We start from the raw sequence: 20,825 nt of genomic DNA, 5'->3' as shown, positions 1-20,825 counted from the left end.
AGTTTCATTCTCTATTGATGTGAACTTGTGGAAACTAGATATTGCCATTCTCAAACTGTGATATTCCTCAGCTTTGAGTGTGTAACAATACGTTTTCAAAGATCAGTCTTGTTGTGATGAGAGCAGATACACGAACCCTCGCCAAAGTTGGAGTCCAATGGGTAATGGCATTACTGATCAGTGTTTGGTCATTTTCTTAAGAGATCAGAGACAAGCGCTATTTGGATTTTTCTTTCACCTTTAGATAATTGCATATGCTCATGTTCTCGTTCCTAAACAGCTCTAGGATTTTGCGGAATACTGCCTTCCTCTTTTTTTTCTAAATTATGTTTAATCTGGGAAGTATCTGTTCATCCCAATTACTTGCTGCGTTTGATTGTTATGATCCTGATAGCTGCTCAGAATACCCTGTCACATTTAAAAGTTATGACATCTACTTTATATATATGTACATTGCAAGATCAGTGTTTCTCATGTGAAATCCAGAAAACAAAATCACTAGGTAACTAATGTCAACCTAACTAAGTAAACTCTCCACTCTTCCCTTCCTTGTGCCCTATAGCAAATGTAACCTGAACAGCGAGACACTTCCATTTGATATGGATTTATTATCCTCTAGAATTTTTATTTTGCATTACTCGATTCCACTCTGTAAAGAAGAATACAGGTGCATTCATAATCAATCCTCTCAGATTTGACAATAAACCGTCAGGACACAAACGTAACAAATGATTTATCATGACCGTTTCTGTGATGCTTCCTTCTTTACTATCTTGTAACTTTTCCTTCATCATGTTCTCGCATATTTTCACCGTCACTGACATCAGGCAGACTTTTTATATTCTAGATTTTAATCTCACTTTCGCTTTTTGTATTAAAACAGAGAACAGGTGATGCACTCTAACTAGATAGAATTAAATCTGTATAGTTTTACCAAAAAATGCTTCAACTTTAATCGATAGCGCTCCCAACACTTGCACCATTCCTTACACTGTTCTAAGCTGCACACGGAACAAGTCAATACTGCAGTTTGTCTGGGTACAAAATTGCTTGATTTGAAAGGGTTAACCCAAAACTGCTTGTTCAATGTGGAGAGATAATCTAAGTAACTGGAATTAATTGGATAATCTAAGTAACTGGAATTATTCGCAGATCATCTTTACACTTTTTGTCGCAGTAATGTCGAAAAGCTGCTGGACCCAGAAGCAGGTTCAGGTTGGTAATGTCTCCCTGGCTTTCATCCTGGAGCACTTGTTTGAATTTACCTTTTCTGCCAAAGAATGTTTCTGGGGATTGTTGCAAGTATCATTAACAGCATCATGAAGTTGGAATAGTCTGTTGGGTTTTTAGATAGGATAGGTTATTTGGTATTCTGTTTTATGTTTCACTCAGTAATCTTGTAAATTAATTCTGTTTTGTTTATAATTAAGTGGTTTGACCAACTGATTCTCGCCTAGAATACATGCTTAACACCTGCTGAAATCAGTGAGCAAAGATAGAGTCTATGCCACCTCCTTGAAACGTATGAAGAGATTTGGCCTGGTCCACAACACATTGGAGGCTCTGTGTGGCATTTGTCCTGGCGTTCCAAATTAAAATTAGAGTTGTTGGACTCAAAGGCAGCGAATGTTGGTGCTAGTGTCTTTTGATTTGGTTTGGTTTTAGCAGTGCTTGTGATAATAATGGCCCTTTCAGTCACCAAAGGTTTTCTGGTGTTGTAAGAAGTGACCTTGGAGGTTTTCCAAAAGGTGATTAAAGCCAAGCAGCTGAAACTAGCAGACAAGGTGGAGTTGGAGCTGCCTCCTTCCATGAGGAAAGGAGAGATAATTGCAGCAGTAGTTGAGCATTTAAATCTGCGGGCAACAACATCAGAATCTTTAGAGATGGCTAAAATTCAATTGAAAATGAATATGCAAGCTGGTCGGAGGTTCTATAAGGAGGAAGTACCTATTCACATAGGCGAAGAGCAGCAAGTAAAGAGGTTACAATATGAAGGGACACGGGATCCTCTCAGTCTGTGATGCTGGAATATGAGGAGATATGTATTTCTGAAGGACTATTGCCAGAAAAGGAACAAGTTACGGGAATTAACTATGAGACAAAAACAAAAAAAGACAGTGAAAAGACAGTGGAATCTCAGGCAACTGACCTATTTCGTAAACATTTCGAAGAATGTTTCCTGACTGTGTAGTAACGAGGACGCAAAGTCACCAGATGAAACAGAAGACATGAAAGAGTATAGATAAGAACGTTGAAGTGGAATTAGCAGAGAACTATTCAATCAGATGGTTGGCATTAACCAGGAGCAGATAGATGACAATGCAGACATCTTTAGCTCATATAAGTTAACTGAGTTACAGCAGAAAGATGAAGATTTAAAGTCGTAATATCAAAACGCATACATAGAAAAGGAACTGAGTGTATCCCTGAATGTTATTATTTTTAAAATGATACCTTTATGTTCAAATATAAAGCATCACATATTCAGGCAGATGAGCAATAGGCAGCTGCTCACTAAATCGTTTTACCAGTGAGGTGTACAAATGAAGTTTTGTGACTGGCGTATGAGATACCACTTAGGGGGCATTTAAGACTGAGGAAAATATAAGTGAAGACATTTTTAGTGGGCACAAGGATGCATTTCTATTTTGCCAGATTGGTCATACATGTCAGTTAATTGGAAAGCCATACGCAGTAATAATATGCACACATTTAATAGGTATTCCTGAATTTGAAGAACCTTTTGCAAGAGTTTTAATTGATTGCACTTAAACAAAAAGTGGGAATTAGTATTTTCTAACGGTAACAGATGTGTCGATGATATTTCCAGAGGCCCTCACGTTACTCAATGTTACAGCTATAAGGATTGTAGAGGGATTTTTCAATAGGTACAGACTACCAAAAGGCTTATAGTCAAGATTCTCTAGATGATTGGGATAAACTAATTCTGCTGGAGCTTTTTTTGCAATTAGAGATGCACGAAATGAATGGGCCAAATTCAGGCCGTTTGAATTAGTTTTTGGGCATGGAGTGTGAGGACTGTCAAAATTGATTAAGGAGAAATTGATAAGTCAGAATTCTGGACTATATGTCAAATTTTAGAGAATAATTAAATAGAGCTGAGAGTTGCTCCACAGCATTAAAACGTGTCACAGCAGACAACGAAACATAAAGCAGACAAAAAACAAAAATTCGCAATTTTGCGATTGGGGATAAAGGATTGATGTTACAACCAGTGATAGGTGAACTTTTAATAGCAAAGTTTAGTGGACCTTATCAAGTTGAAAGGAAATTGAGTGAAGTGGACTACTTGATAGGCACTCCAGACAGAAAGAAATATGACTGAGTGTGTGATGTGAATGTGCTCGAAAAGTATTTTGACAGTATAGGAATTCGAGAGGAGAATATGTTTTTGATTACAACACAGGTGGGAAAACTAATTTCAGAGGATTCTGAATTGAATATTCCTCAAATTAATTGGACAATAAGGACGTTGTCAAAAATTTCGATAAATGGTTGAGTTACCTTCCAGAGAAAAATCAAAATGGCCCAAAAGAGTTATTATATTCACATGGGGAGATAAGTGGAAATAAACTGGGAAGTAGTAAACTAGTAATGCATGATTATAGATGTAGGAGGTGTTATTCTGATTAAGCAACATCCTTTTAGGCATAACCTTCTCAAGTTAGCACAGGTTGAAAAGGAAATTGCACATATGTTCCAAGATAACACAATCAAAGTGAGTTACAGTGACATGAGTTAACTCATAACAATAGTGCCAAAACCAGATGATACCTGATGGTTATGTGTGGAATATTGCAAAGTCAATGCAGTTACAAATGCATAACCCATTCCGCATTTTACAGACTGTGTTGAGAAGGTAGATAACCAATTGTTGAGAAGGTAGATAACCTAATGTCTCCTTATTCAGAGGATACTGGCAGATACCTGGCAGAAAGAATCAATGTAATTTCGGCGTTCCTAACGGTGAATGGACTGGATCAATATAAAGTCATGCCATTTGGCACAAAAAATGCGCCATCCACATTTCCGAGACTAACTAATAAGGTCATTGCCGGATTACCCATCTGTGTCATTTATATCGATGGGTGGTCATTTTAAGTCACACATGGAAGGAACATTTGCAACATTTATCAGGCTTTTTTTGTTCGACTTCGGAAGGTGGGCTTGGTGATAAAATGGCTAAAAATGGATTGCCAAAGCTCAAGTCACCTTCCTGAGCCACGGTTCTGTACATGGACAAACAGCTCCATGGCATGAAAAAACAAAGGTAATTGAAGAGCATCCTATACCATCGACAAAAAGAGCAAACCTACCATTCCTGGGATTGAGTGTTTTATCGAACATTTGTGCCAAATTTAAGCAGTTTAGCTGCTCCACTCACCGAATTACTAAAGAAAGGCAAAATGTTTCAGTGGACAGTGAACTGTCCGAAGGCTCCAAAATATTCCATCTCTATAAAGAAATACCCCAGCAAGTCCAATCTATTATAGCTTTAAGCCACTGTTGTATGGATCGTGCTTTTACTCCACATCTCTCCGACCCTAAGACATTAAGCCACACATTTTTTTTCTTCATCTGTTGCATACAGTAAGGCAAGTATTGTCTTAGGCTGTATTTGCCAGACCTTTGGCATGAGAGTGTGGATTTCCCTTTGTATCAGGCAGATTCTGTCAATGGATTTAAGGTTCAGTACCGGTCAGTTTGTTTTATTCCAAAGTGGGTTTCTTCTGTTTCTGAGAACAGAAATCTGCAGTATAGGAAAAGACACTTTGGCTCATTGATTTTGACCAGCACTGATTCAATCAGCACTAAATAGAGACAATGTTCTTGCCAGCAAGCAGGATAGTTTCCCTGGTTGTGGAGTCTTGAACCAGGGTCAAGTTTCAGGGTTGTGCGGTGGAAGGTTTTGGACTGAGATAAGGAAGTCATTCCATCTCAGCGGATCTGATACTTGTGAAATTATCTACCACAGAAGGATATGGAGACCTAGTCATTGAATAGATTCAAAAAAAGAGCTGCACAAATCTTTCAGTTTTCAAGGCGTCACAGGGTATGGTAAGAAAGTGAAAACTGAAATAGAGTATCAACCATAATCATATTCAATTGCAGAACAGGTCAAACGGGCCAAATTGTCTCGTTCCTGCTCTTAGTTTTGGTGTAACCTTCGAACAGCAGATTTGGCTTGCTTCTAAATCTCCCAATCTCACCTTTGTTGCACTGGATCAGTAATTAACAGGTTCATTACTTAAGGGGTCTTTTAAATGTTACCTGCCACTTCCTGGTAGGGCCTGACAGATTTAAGCTATGGATTTCAGGGAATAGAAAGACTTTCAATTTTTACTCTATTTCCGAACCCATGCAATGTCGTATTTTCTATGCAGCTTTGTCAGGTTCTTGTAAAAGAAGTTTCACCCATCTTTGAATAAGAGTTTACATTTTGAAGCATACAGGATTTTAAGGGAACTGGACAAGGTACTGGGGAAAACTGGATTTCGCATTGAGGGAGAGTATAAGACTAAAGAATATGAACACAGCTTAGGGGATTACACAATTAAGGTAGAGATGAGGAGGAATCTTTTTCTCTGAGAGGAGCACTTCTGTGGAACATTTTAACACAAACAGCAGTCGTATGTGTTAAATGCATTTCAGTTTGAGACAGACAGATTTTTAATCAGTCAAAAAATTCAAGGCTTTTGGGAAAGTGCAAGAAAGATGAATTGAGGAGTACCAGATCAGCCACGACTATATTGAATGGCGTAACAGACCTAATGGGCTGAATAAGCTACTTCGGCTCCTATCTCCCATGGTCTTATATCCCTTTGGATACACGTGTATTTCCAACCACTATTTTACATTTTCTGTTCTGAATCAGCAGTCATTATTCTTAACCTCACAGGCGCTTGTTACGAGACCCTTCATTTTGCAACCGTTTGTCAGTGTTTGGAAATTCGCTTAATGCCCTGTTTAGTTATCAATTTATGTTCTGAGACTGAACCTTTGAGTTTCACTTAAACGCCAATATGTTTGGTGAAAGGGATTTTCTTTTTTTAACTGTTACATATATTATGGTACAAAGCTGGAGGGAAGGGTGAATTTCGAGGAGGATGCAGAGATGCTTCAATCTATATTGGACAGTTTCAGTGAGTGTGTCATTCCATGACAGACATAAAATGTCGATAAATGAGAAGTTATTCACTTCAAAGAGGAAAATAAGAAAGAAGGCAGGTTATCTGAATGACAATAGATTGAGAAAGGATGTGGTAGAATGAAACTTGGATGTAATTATAAGGAATGCTGAATATCGATAGAAATCGACGTTTTGGTTAAGAAAAAGCACAAAACGTATGTTGGTGGCTCAGTGGTTAGCATGTGGACTCACAGCGCCAGGGACCGGGGTTTGATTACCACCTCGGGCGACAGTCTGTGTGGAGTTTGCACATTCTCCCCGTGTCTGCGTGGGTTTCCTCCAGATGCTGCGGTTTCCTCCCACAGTCCAAGATGCGCAGGTCAGGTGAATTGGCCATGCTAAATTGCCCATAGTGTTAGGTGCATTCGTCAGTCATAAAATATAGGGTAGTTGGATGGTTTTGTGTGAGTTACTCTTCAGAGCGTCCGTGTGGACATTTTGGGCCAAAGGGTCTGGTTCCATACTGTAGAGAATCTTATCTAAATGTAAATGTCAGGTACATACAACAGAGATCGTGTGAATCCTTAGATGATTATAAAAGCAGCAGAAGTACGCTGAAGAGGGAAGTCAGGAGAGCAAAAATGCGACATGAGATAGCTTTGGCAAATAGCATTCAGGAGAATCTAAATGCACTGTACCAATTCATTAAGCACAAACGAGAGAATAATGCCCCTTAAAGATCAGCAAAGCAACGTTTGTGTGGAAGTGCAGGAGATGGGGAAAATACTAAACAATCATTTTGCATAAGCATTTACTGTGGAGAAGGACATGGAACGTAGAGAACGTGAGGAAATAAATAGCAACATTTCAACAAATGTCTATTATAGAGAAGGTGGTGTTTGAAGTTGTAACATGCTTAAAGATGGATACATCTCCAGGATCTGATCAGGTGTACCATAGAAGGCTGTGTGAAGCTAGGGAAGTGATTGTTGGACACCTTGCTGAATTATTTGTATCATTGATAGCCACAGGTGAAATACAGGAAGACTGGTGGTTGGCTAACTTGATGCAACAATTTAAGGAAGATAGTAAGGAAAAGCCAGGAAAAACAGAACAGTTAGCCTGATATTATTGGAGGGCGTATTGTTGGAAGAAAGATTGAAGGACAGGATTTACACCTGTTTGGAAAGACCAGGGTTGATTAGGTATAGTCAATCTGACTTTGTGCATGGGAAATCGTGACTTCCTAACTTAATTGAGTTTTTGGAAGGAATAATAAAGATGAGTGATGAAGATTTCGACACGATTCCACAAGGTAGACTGGTTTTTAGATTAGACTCCCTACAGTGTTGAAACAGGCCATTCGGCCCAACAAATCTACACCCACTCTCCAAAGAGTAACCTACCCAGACCCATTTTCCTCTGATTACTGCACCTAACACCATGGGCAATTCAGCATGATCATTTCACCTGACCGGAACATCTTTGGACTGTGGGAGAAAACGGGAGAACCCGGAGGGAACCCACACAGACACGGGGAGAATGTGCAAATTCCACATCGACAGTCACCCGAGACAGGAATCGAACCCGGATCCCTGGTGCTGTGAGGCAACAGTACTAACCATTGACCCACTGAGGCGGAAGGCTGCTTTTCGGCGGGTGGTGGTGGTGGCTGTGACCAATGATATCCAGTGATATGACACATGGATCAGTGCTGGGTCCGCTACATTTTATCACTTACATAACTGATCATGATAGGTCCCACAACGCTCTTGTGCACTTTCTTGCATTTACCAAATTATACTTGACCAAGAATCTATCTATCTCATCCTTCAACATATATAAGGAGTTTGGTCCCCCCACTCTCTGTCGGAAGGAGCTCCAAAGATTTTTACCCTCCTGATAGAAAAAAGAAGTCCACTTCATCTCAGCCTTAATTAGTGGTCCCATATTCTGAGACAATGTCTTCCAGTCCAAGACTCTTCCCTGAGGGGAAAGATATTCTAAGTATTTACCCTTTGATGCCACTTAGAAATCTTCCATGTTTCAATTACAACACTTCTCATCCTTTAAAACTGCAGCGAGTCCCAGCAGATTTAACTTTTGTTCACAAGACAATCCCTCCATAGTTGGGATCATCTGAGAGAATATTTTCCGAACTCGTTCCAATGAAATGATACATCTCCTTCAATAAACACAATGGAACTGCTTGCAGTTCTTGAGATACAGTTTCACCAGCATGTTGTAAGTTGTAGTAAGACATCAGCCCTCTTCAGCCACTCCAACCCCTCAAAATAAGGTTCAACATTCCAATAGCCTTCTCGATTACCTGTTGTACCTGTGTGACAGCATTATTTTACAAAAAAAAACAGAGAAATTAAAACTCAACATCAAATCTTTAAATTGTATCTCAACTGATTTGCCATATTTTTCTTGCAAGGTATGCAATTTTTGTTCATGAATATTCTTATGATTTCGAGCTGAAACATTTTATGATTCTAATACCCTTCAGACCTCAAATCAAACTCGCTTTATTGGGAAGTTTCACAAACTACACTATTCTAGTGAGGTGAGTGTTTTTCAATGAATTGTACTGAGCTCCATGAAGTAGAAAAATTAAACTTGATCTTCAACCCAGTCAGATCGCCTTCAAACCAAACAAATAATTTATGGTATTTAGAACTGATAACAAGATAATGTCAGTCACCTGTTGTAAACAGCAGAATCTAAATAGCTTCCCATTAACTCCACAGTCGGGTCCACAGCCACTTGCTTTCTGACCAATATTGGAGGAAGGTCACTGTATCAAAAAGACTCACACTTTATGTTTAAGACAACCTTCTGAAAAAAGATGGCTCACATTCATTGCCTTGCTTATAAAAGTCATCTTTCAAAACTGGTATTTATATAAATTATACAGCTTTCCTAGATTCATAAAGTCATTGAGATATACAGAACGGAACCACCCTTCAGTCCAACTCGTCCATGCTGACAAGATATCTTCGCCTAATCTAGTCCCATTTGCCAGCAAGTGGCCCATATCCCTCTAAAAACTTCCTATTCATATATCTGTCCAGATGTCTATTAGATGCTGCAATTGTACCAGCCTACACCACTTCCTCTGGAAGCTCATTTCATGCACACACAACGCTCTGCATGAAAAGGTTGTTCCTTACATCCCTTTTATATCTTTCCCCTCTCACTCTAAAATTATGTCCTACAATTCTGGACAACCACAACCAAGGGAAAATATTTTGTCGCTTTATGCATCCATGCCCCTGATGATTTCATAAACTCTATAAGATCACGCCTCAGCCTCCGACATTCCAGAGAAAACAGCAACAGACTATGCAGCCTCTCCCTATAGCTCAAATCCTCCAACCCTGCCAACATCCTTGCAAATCTTTTTTGAACGCTGTTAAGTTTCGCAACATTTGCCCGATGGTTAGGAGACCAGAATTGCACGCACTATTTCAAAAGTGGCCTAACCAATGTCCTGTGCAGCCGCAACATGACCTCCCAACTCCAATACTCAATATTCTGACCACTAAAGGAAACATACCACATACCTTATTCACTATCCTATCTATCCTCGACTCTACTTTCAAGGACAGTTGAACCTGCAATCCAAGGTATCTTTGTTCAGCAACACTCCCGAGGACCTACCATTAATTTATAAGTCCTGCTCTGTTTTGCTTTTCCAAAATGCGGCACCTTGCATTTATCTAAATTAAACTCAATCTGCCACTCCTCAACCCATAGTCCCACCTGATTCAAGAACCTGTTCTATCCTGAGGAACGTTCTTTGCTTTCAACCATACCTCCAGTTTTGGTGTCATCTGCAAAATGATTAACTATACCTCCTATGTTTACATCAAATCGTTTACATAAATGACAAAACATAGTCACCCCAGTTACTCAGGAACGCACTGAGATTTCAGCAGTTTGCATGTCTCAATTAATCCCTTCTCCTAGACAGAGATGGTGAACAACCTCTCCCAAGTGTGAACTCACTGATGTAGACTGGGGGGAGTTTCTCACCTGAACTGATTCTTGCAGGAAGGGCATCTGAATGAACTCAGGGTTAGTGTTAATATTTGGATGGCACGTCAACTCCCAAAAACGTGTCAAAGACTTCCCACGTTTTGGATATTGAAAAAGTTCGTCCCCAGTTTAATCACAAGAGATTCTCAGTTGGCTGGTGACTGAGTGGATTCTTTTGAACATTCAGAATGTAAGTAAATTATTGCCACGATGTTTTCACTGGCAATTCAGCAAGCTGGACGACTGAGTGAATCTGTCCAGCGGTTGGCACAGGGGACCAGCCTCTCCCTAGTGTGAAATATCCACAAGGTATTTGATTCAGTGGATCCCCACGCTCAGCTTCTTCACTGTGAGTCTGTTTGTGTGCAAGTGAGTTGAGACGTACACCTGAACCAGGTGCTGCAGTGGAAGCAGCTTCTCATAAGTGTGAACTCGTCGGTGTTACAACAAATGAATGAGTCAGAGAATACTCCTCCCACACCTGGAGCTGGTGAATTGGCTGTCCCCAGTGTGCTGATGCGTCTGGAAGTTGGATGCCAAAGTGAATGTTTTCTCACACGTACAGTGGACATATGGCCTCTCTCCAGTGTTGAGTCGCTGGTATACGAGCAGGTTAGAGGAATTGGTGAATCCCTGACACGCTCAGAGCAGGAAAACCGCCTCCCCCCAGTGTGAACTCGCTGGTGTTTCAGCATGTCTGAGAAATTAGTAATCCCTGCCTACACTTAAGCTGGGAGAACCGTCTCTCCCCAGTGTGAACTCGCTCCTGTCTCAGCATTTGGGATTTCTGAGTGAATCCCTTTCCACAATCAAAGCAAGAAAATGGCTTTTCCGCAGCTTGTCTTCAACGATACGTCTCCAGTTCATTTTAATAGATTTGACCCTAATGGAGTTTAATTTCCCTTAATAATCTCTTGTGTGGAATGTGGACAAAAGGCTTTGAAAGTCCAGCAAGCGCATAGAATGAGTAATCAACAGTAACATCATCCGAGAGGATAGGCGCTATGTTATTCAAAGTAAAACCTGACTGCACAAATTAATTGCATAGTGAGACCAAATGAACCTCAGTAGAGAAAGGGAGTGTAATGTAAGAGACCACCAGGAACATCAGCATAGTGATCGAGATAGACCATGTGATGATGTTCCCCTTTTAACAAGGTTATGTGATCTCTGGATTTTTGTTTACAAACGGGTTTGGAAACTGCAGAGGTTCTGATTTGGCTGGAAAAGTCCATTGAATATGGTTAACAGAAACTACCTCACTTGCAAAATTAAAGAGGAGCGGCCAGTTCTTTCAGCTCAGGATACAGAAAGCAGTCTGTTCAAAGCTGCTGGTCAAGTTTTAGCTGGGGACCCAAAGGATTAGCTCTGTGCTGATCCTCTCTCTCTCTCTGCAATCTCTCCCCTGTAAGAACCTCTGTTTGAATCTACCTTTTGCCAAGGAGTGTATTGCGGGGATGTTGCAGATATTTGGAAATGTGTAATTAATTTGTGATAAGAATCAATTGGGTTCTGGAGGTTATATTACTCTAAATTCAGTTTCTTTTTTTTTCGTGTGTCAATAAATTCTGTTTTGTTTAAAACCAGATGATTAACCAAATCCCTCGCTCCTGGAATATTCAACTTATGTCTGCTTTAAACAACTCGAAAAATCGGGGTCTGGGCGAGATCCTTAAGATGTTTTAAAGGTTCTATAACAAGCGAGAGAGATCATCAGGAACATTAGCTCGTGGAATTGACAGTAAGACGGGTGGCAAATAGGGATAACGCAACAAAGCTATGAAGGGAGGGCAAATTTGGAGATGAACAGACTGCATGAGGCGTCAGTGAAAGTTCCAGAGGAACATCATTAAAAACCAAAGGTGCAAAACGCATATCATGAGATGAATTAGCTGAACCAGTTACCATGGAGCCAAAGACTCTCCTTTGGGCAGAGAGAGTGAGTGCGAAATAAGTGGCGAGATAAATCATCAATGAGAATGACTCAGCAGTGGGGGACCAAAAAAGCAACTTTCACATCAAAAAAGAGTTCAGGTTGAGATCAGGAGGAAAATCAGCAGAAAGTTGGTGCAGAGGGAGAAACGAAGGAACCACTCTCAGATGCAGTCACTAACATTAGCAGGGGGAGAGAGAGAGAGGGACAGAGAGAGTAGTGAACGGTTAGTGACCGAAAATTACATTCACCGAATGAATGAATCAGTTTTGCGAGACCAATGCGAAAATTAGCAGGGTGTGACCATGAGTGTGTGATCAAGATAAAAATTAGAAGGGGCATGGAATGTGAGAGAATGAGAAGAAGATGACACGCTGTGTGACTATAGAATGATTGGTCAAGAGCAACATGAGCAAAGACAGTGAGTGCAAAATAACAGAAGAAAAGGATCATTACCAGAGATACTGGGTGAATAACGATTGATATTATCATACAGAATAAGGGTTGAGGGCAAGCAAGGGGAACAAGAACAGCGAGACAGATAATTGTGTCAAAGAACAGGAGGGATCTCAGCAGGAAGAGTGACTGTCGAGTGAGAAACCAAGAGTGTAAGAAGCAGAAAATATAAACTTGGTTTGAGAGGCAGCACCAATCTCAGCAGAGTGAGCGAACATAGAGCGGAATACCAGGATGAAAATCGAACCCAAGACTGAGTGCATGCCGAAATACCAAAAGGAACTGCAGAATTTGACGCCCAGGAAACAACAATAGAGATGTGGAGCATATAATGAAAGAAAGAGGCACATGAGCAGAGATTGAGTGTTATGTAAGAGAAAGAGTAAACTTGGTTTTGACAGTAAGTGCACCAAGAGGAATATCAGCACAGAGAGTAAAATGTCGAATAATGCCCTGAACACCGAGAAAGCAAAATGGCAGTGGAGACAGTAAGCCCCTGGGATATGGAGAACTCAGCAGAAAGATAATGTAACAAAGAGATTCAGCTCAGTAGAGCTGTGAATCCCAAAGGCACATTGAAAACCACAAAATATAAATTGGGTATGAAGAGTGGTGCTAAATGGGACAAACTTTCAACAGGTTCAGCAACTCAAGACCAGGCATCCATGAGGTAGATAAACAGAACTTTGCTCCAATGCAATCTGCAATCTCAGGATCTGGCATATCCCGCATTCAACCCATTATTATCAGGCCAGGCATCAAACCTAGTGCAAAGGAGAAGTCAGGAGGGCAAGCTAGGAGCTGCACTAGGCTGACGTAAAAATTAAGTGTCAACCTTCTGATGCTACTAAACAGGACTAATTACACATTGATGCGCATTACAGACCTTTCAGCACTCTATGTTGTGAAACCACAGTGAATCCCACCCAACATACACCATTTCATTCTCGTCCAAATGTCTGTCCAATGACCATTTAAGTGCCCTTAAAGTTAGCGAGTCTATCACTGTTTCACTCCCCTACTACACTCTGAATAAAGAAACTACCTCTGGCATCTGTCCTATATCAATCACCCCTCAGTTAAAAGCTATGTCCCCTCGTGCTGGCTATCAAAATCCAAGGAAAAGGCTCTCACTGTCCACCCTATCTAACCTTCTGGTTATCTTAGAAGTCTCAATTAAATCACACGGTGGCTCAGCGGTTAGCACTGCTGCCTCACAGCACCGAGGTCCCAGGTTCGATTCCAGACTCGGGTGACTGTCTGTGTGGAGTTTGCACATTCTCCCCGTGTGGGTTTCCTCTGGGTGCTCCAGATTCCTCCCACAGCCCACAGATGTGCCAGTCTGGTGTAATTGGCCAAGCTAAATTGCCCATAGTGTTAGGTGCATTAGTCAGAAGGAAATGGGTCTGGGTGGACTACTCTTCGGAAGGTGGGTGTGGACTGATTGGGCCGAAGGGTCTATTTCCACACTGTAACTAATCTAATTATTCTCTCTAACAAAAACAACTTCGATTCCCTCAGCCTATCCTCGTAAGAACTTCACTCCATACCAAGCAACATCCAAGTAAATGTCCTCTGAATCCTTTCCAAAGCTTCCAAATCCTTCATATAATGTGGTGACCAAAATTGTACACAATAATCCACGTGCGGCCGTACCAGAGTTATACACGGCTGCAGCGTGACGTCATGGTTCCAAAACTCAATTTGTCTCCTAATAAAACCTAACCCACCGTATGCCTTCTTAACTAACCTACCAACCTGGGTGTCAACTTGAGAAGATCTATGTATGTGGACGCTGAGATTTCTCTGCTCATCTACACGACTGCGCATCTTACCATTAGCCTACTACTCTGCATTCCTATTACTCCTTTCAAAGTGAATCACCTCACACATTTTTTGCATAAAACTCTGTTTGCCACGTCTCCTGGCAAATACTATAGGCAGCAAGTGATAAGATGACTTAAGTGAACCTACAACAAACAGACGAAACCTAAAGTCTGCTAAGCAGCCCTACCACATCCAGTTCTGAGATGTGGTGAACAATTTAAATAAAAAACTGGAAGGAAAGGCTCCACAAATGTCCTTATCCTCAAGGATGCAACAGCCGTGCACATCAAGACAAAAATATAATACTGAAGTAATATTCAGCCAACATTTTCCAGTAAATGATCCATCCCAACCTTCACCCGTGGTCCCGAACATCACAACCAATTTAATTCACTCCATGTGATGTCAAGAAACGGTTGGCAATACTGGATGCTGCAAATGCTACTGGTCCTGAAAACATTCAGGCAATAGTAATGAAACCTTGCGTTCCAGAACATTCTCCACCCCGAGCCAATCTGTTCCAGTGCAGCTATAACATCGACAGCGGCCCATCAATATGGAAAATTGCCCAGGTATGCCCAAGACACAAAAGAGATTATAAATCCAACCCAGCGAATCACCACCGCATCACTGTACTCTCTGTCATCTGTAAGATGGTGAAGGTGCACCAACAGTGTTATTATCAATATTTAATCAGCAATAACCCGCTTAGTGACGTCCAATGTGGGTTCCACCAGGCCCACGCAGACCCTGACCTGATTGTAGCCTTGGTTCAAACGTGAAATAGAATTCCAGAGGGAGGTGATAATGACTGTCCTTGACAGCAAGGCATATTTTAACGAGTGTAGCATCAAGGGAGACCAGGCACACTGGGACTAACGGGTTCTGTGGGGTACTGTCTGCATCGGTTGGGGTCATACCGAGCTGTAGGAAGATGATTGCAAATTTGCAAGTTAGCTTTTCACAGCTCCAGGGCATTTTTGCAGAAGTTCTTCGGGATAGTGTCCCAGCCCAACCATCTTCAGCTGCTTCATTAATGTTCTCCCCTCCACCAATAGGTCAGAATTGGTGACTTTCGTCAATAATTGCACAACGCTCGGTATCATTCATGAATCTCGGATACCAAAGGACACCATGTTCAAAATCAACAAGATCGGGATGATATCCAAGCTTCCCTGACAATTCACAAGTAACATTCATGTCACATTAGTGGGCATTCATGTCACACAGTGGTTAGAACTGCTGCCTCACAGCGCCTGAGACCCGGGTTCAATTCCCGCCTCAGGCGACTGACTGTGTGGAGTTTGCACGTTCTCCCCATGTCTGAGTGGGTTTCCTCCGGGTGCTCCGGTTTCCTCCCACAGTCCAAAGATGTGCAGGTCAGGTGAATTGGCCATGCTAAATTGCCCGTAGTGTTAGGTAAGGGGTAAATATCAGGGCGTGGGTGGGTTGCGGGTCGGTGTGGACTTGTAGGGCCGAAAGGCCTGTTTCCACGCTGTAATGTAATCTAAACTAAATCTAATCTAATCACACAAAGGGCAGGCAATTTCCATCTCCAATTTGACTCAATTTAACCATTTCTACTTGACGTTCAAGGCATTACCATCACCATATCTCCAGTATAAACATCATTGGGGTTACAATTGATCAGAAACTCAGTTGAACTTTTGACATAAACAAACCGGATAGAAGAGCTGGTCAGATGCTAGGAAAGCTGCAACAAGTTACTTACCTTCTGACTCCCAAAGTCTGCTCACATCACATCAGGAAGTAATCAGGATTGGATGAAATACTCCCCCTTGCGTGGATTTGTGCAGCTCCAACAGCACTCCAGAAGCTTGACACCACCAAGGATAAAGCAGCCTGTGTGATTGTAAAACTACAAGTGTTCATTTCCTCCACTACCAACACTCAGTAGCAGCAAGGTGTTCTATTTACAATTTCAGTTTATTCGTCAAAGGATTTTAGACAACACGTTCAAAACACATGACCATTTTCCATCCAGAAGGACGAGGATGGATGATGCTTGTGAACATCATCCCTTGAAAGTTGCCCATTGAATCACTCACCATCCTGACATGGAAACTTCTCACCATTCCTTCACTGTCTATGGGTCATATGCCTCGGATTCTTTACCCGAGGGCAATGTGAGTCAATCTGCAGCATGTGAACTGCTTCGAATCAAGATGCCAGCTCACTGCCATATTTTCAAGGGCAACTGGTGATGGTCAATAAATACTGTCCTGTCGGCAATGCCTAAGTCCCATGAATGACTAAAAAATGAGTCATACAGGGCATTTCAACAATTGTTGCACCCATCGAGAGGAAAGCAGAAAGATACAACGAAAGAGGAGGCCAGGAATTGCGACTTGCAGATTACAAAGGTTTGCAAAAATCCAGGGAAGAAACTAATGAAAAGTGCAATACAAGAGAGAGAGAGAGAGAGGGAGAGCGATAGTTAGATAAAGAGATTGATGATAGTAAGTTGTGGAAAAGTAATGATTTGGAGAGGGGATCTCCAGCTTCTGTCGCGACACTACGGATTTCTTACAAAAACTCAGCACCCACGGACCAGTCGAACCGGGAGCATTCTTCGTCACAGTGGACGTTTCCACACTCTACACCAGCATCCCCCACAATGATGGCATCGCGGCAACAGCCTCAGTATTCAACACCAACAACTGCCAATCTCCAAACACCATCCTACAACTCATCCGCTTTATCCTTGATCACAACGTCTTCACCTTTGACAACCAGTTCTTCATCCAGACACATGGAACAGCCATGGGGACCAAATTTGCGCCCCAATATGCCAATATTTTTATGCACAGGTTCGAACAAGACTTCTTCTCTATGCAGGATCGCCAACCAACATTATACACCAAGTACATGACGACATTTTCTTCCTCTGGACCCATGGTGAGGAGTCACTGATAAAACTACACAGTGACATCAACACGTTTCACCCCACCATCAAACTTACTATGGACTACTCTCGACTATCTGTCTCATTTTTAGACACATGCATCTCCATCAAGGATGGACACCTCAGCACCACACTCTACCGCAAACCCACAGACAACCTCCCAATGCTATACTTCTCCAGCTTCCACCCAAAACATATTAAAACAGCCATTCCCGGTGGACAAGCCCAACGCGTACATCGGATCAGCTCAGATGAGGAAGAATGTGACGGACACCTGGAAGTACTCTGGGATGCCCTCACAAAAACAGGGTACGATGGCCAACTCATCGATCGCCAGTTCCGATGTGCCACAGCAAGGAACCGTAATGACCTCCTCAGGAGACAGACACGTGCTGCAACCGGCAGGGTCCCTTTCGTTGTTCAGTATTTCACAGGAGCTGAAAAACTACGCCATGTTCTTCGTGACCTGCAACACAGTATCAATGAGGATGAGCACCTCACCAAGACCTTCCCCACACCTCCACTACTTGCCTTTAAACAAACGCCAAACCTCAAACAGACCGTTGTTCGTAGCAAGCTACCCTGCTGTCAGGACAACTCCATACAACCCTAACATGGTAGGCGCTGCAAGACGTGTCAGAGTGTGGACATAGATACCACCATTACACGTGGGGACATCTCCTACCTTGTACATGGCTGGTACTCATGTGACTCAGCCAACGTTGTCTATCTTATACGTTGCAAGCAAGGATGCCCGGAGGCATGGTGCATTGGGGAAACCAAGCAAAGGCTACGATAACGGGTGAATGGGCACCACACATCAATCAACAGACAGGAGTGTTCCCTCTCAGTTGGGGAACACTTTAGTGGCCCAGGACGTTCAACCTCGGACCTTCGGATGACTATCCTCCAAGGTGGACTTCGGGACAGGCAGCAGAAAAAAGTGGCCGAGCAGAGGCTGATAGCTTGGTTCGGTACCCACAGGGAGGGCCTCAACCGGGACCTTGGGTTCATGTCACATCACAGGTGACCACCATTGCACTATACACACACATAGATACTCCTACACACACACACACACAGACACTCCTATACACACATACACATGGACACACATATACACAGATGCGCACACAGACACCTACACACGCCCTTACGGACACACACACTCCCACACTCACACATGTACCCCCTCACAGACTTAAGACACTTTGCACTCACTACACACACACATACGCTTTCTCACACTCACAACACCCAACCCAGACAGACACACACACACAGACAGACAAAGACCCACATGCACACATACATTTTGTGGGGTGAATTTATACTTGCAGGGTTACATTGTACTTTGCTCAAAAACTGCATGCATTCATGTAAAACTCCATTATCTCACGTTTTAGATTAGAATCAATCTAAACATTATGGCATAAACAGAGACCACAGGGGGCTAACACCTTCAACATATTGTCTAGCTATCACCATTGTTAACAGATAGCCTGAGAATGGAACTTTTTAAAACAAGGGTTTGTGATTTACACATGAAAGAAGTGAAACTATCATGGTATTCTAACAGATGAAAGGCTTAACAGACAATCAATTTTTCAATGTATAATTTCAGTTACATCAGACTGTAAATTTTTTGCTATAAATTCTGTGTGTTAGGATTGAGCCCTCCACTACCACCTGATGAAGGAGCGACGCTCAGAAAGCTAGTGTGGTTCCAATTAAACCTGTTGGACTATAACCTGGTGTTGTGTGGAAAGATAAAGCTGATAATGGGGATCATACACGGATGACAAAGGGTTGGCTATGCTGAATCAATCCGTGTCATGCAGGATATAGAGTGCATGGGTGGATAAAGCACATGAAATGTGTTGCTGAGTATCGAAAATTATTGATCTCAATATTGAGTGCTGAAGACTTGCATAGTCCCCAGACGAATAATGAGATGTTGTCTTTGGTGCTTTCACTGTGCCTTGCTGGAGCACGGCAGCATGATCGACAGAAACCTTGAGCACAGAACACAAAAGATGTTCTGAAGTGACAAGCATCTCGGAGCCTAAAGTCATTTTACAAACAGAGCAAAAGTATTTCACAAAGTAATCCTACATGTCTGTATTTCATGCCTCCAATGCAGAGGAGACCACATTTGGAGCAGTGGTTTGATTTGTCGTGGTCGCACGTACGGAGATACAATGAAAAGTGATATTTTTCACGCTCTACAGGCAGATCATATCATACAAGGTGTAAAGAGGTTACAAAACAGATTTCAGAATACAGTGCTACAGCCACAGAGAAGGTGCAGAGAGTGTTCAAGATTGTTTAATTGTAACATTATATCCTGCACTCTGCTCTGTTACCCTGATGAAGTTTCATCGTAGAATCTGCCTGTAAAACTAATAAGATGACACTTTTCACTGAACTATAAAAGTGATAAACCAAATTAAGTAATTTAAGAAGTCGGTTTAAAATTCTGATAGCAGCAGAGAAGCAGCTGTTCCTAAATCTGTTCGTATGTTTTCAAATTTTATATCTTCTACCCAACGGGAGAGGTTCAAAGAGTATGACCAGAGTGGGACGGTCTTTAATTTTATTGGTGCCTTCTCAATGTAGCAGTAGGAACAGTTGCAGACAATAGATTAAAGGCTGGTTGACACAACGGACAAGGATGTGATCACGAATACAGTAGACTAGATTGATTGAAGTGTAGCTAAACTGCTGCCTCACCCGAACGTTTGCCTGGAGCTTTGGATAGTGACAAGTGAGAAGTTAAAATCTTGATCCTTCTTTCCCCACAGAAGGTGACATCCTCAGAACAGATGCGATGGAGAGAGAGTGAAACTGGGAGAATGCAAGTGAATCCTTCCTGGAATCAAGATGAGAGGATGCACTATTCAGATTCTCTGGAAGTTTGTAGATTTCTGAAATAATAAGTGCCCAGCCTATTTCCAGTCATCGAAACAGAAACGTCTAAAACAGAGAGGGTGGTAGCACTGACTTTGACGACAATGTGTTGGACAAAGAAGGATCAGAGTAGGAGTGAACAAGGAATGATTTACACGCATTACATAGCGTCAAGCATAACTTCAGCCCATGCAGGTACCTAAGATCACAATGTGGAACTGACGAAAGTAAGAGGTCTTAGAAAAGAAGATGGTCAAAGTGAAGATGAGCTTGGCAAGGTGGAGGGGGATAGCGGATATAACCAGTCCATGTTTACTTTACACGAAAAAGCAAATTTGCTTTCGACCATCCTGATGCAGATTGGGCATGTTAAAAAAAAAGGCCATGGTAAAGAGGAGGAGCATTGTACCCACAAAGTGAACATTTGGAATCTGACATAAAACATCAGAGAAATCACAGATTTGGATGGGAAGGGAGTTGGAAAAGGAGAAAAAAATGTATGTCAAGCAAGTAAAATAAGTCATGTGAGGCAGGAAGAAGCAGAGCCAATGTTTGTGGATTTGGGGAAAAAGGTAGAA

At 41.9% G+C, this 20,825-nt stretch overlaps 1 pseudogene; it reads left to right on the top strand.

Moving 5' to 3' along the window:
* The first annotated feature begins 17,395 nt into the window (after window positions 1-17,395).
* On the top strand, window positions 17,396-18,367 carry LOC148136414 (uncharacterized; annotated as a pseudogene).
* The last annotated feature ends 2,458 nt before the right edge of the window (window positions 18,368-20,825 follow it).

This window comes from Chiloscyllium plagiosum, unplaced genomic scaffold (assembly GCF_037043375.1).
Source record: "Chiloscyllium plagiosum isolate Xiang-an unplaced genomic scaffold, Cpla_swu_hap1 HiC_scaffold_45, whole genome shotgun sequence".
NCBI lineage: Eukaryota > Metazoa > Chordata > Chondrichthyes > Orectolobiformes > Hemiscylliidae > Chiloscyllium > Chiloscyllium plagiosum.
This window is presented reverse-complemented; position numbering and strand designations above follow the sequence as displayed.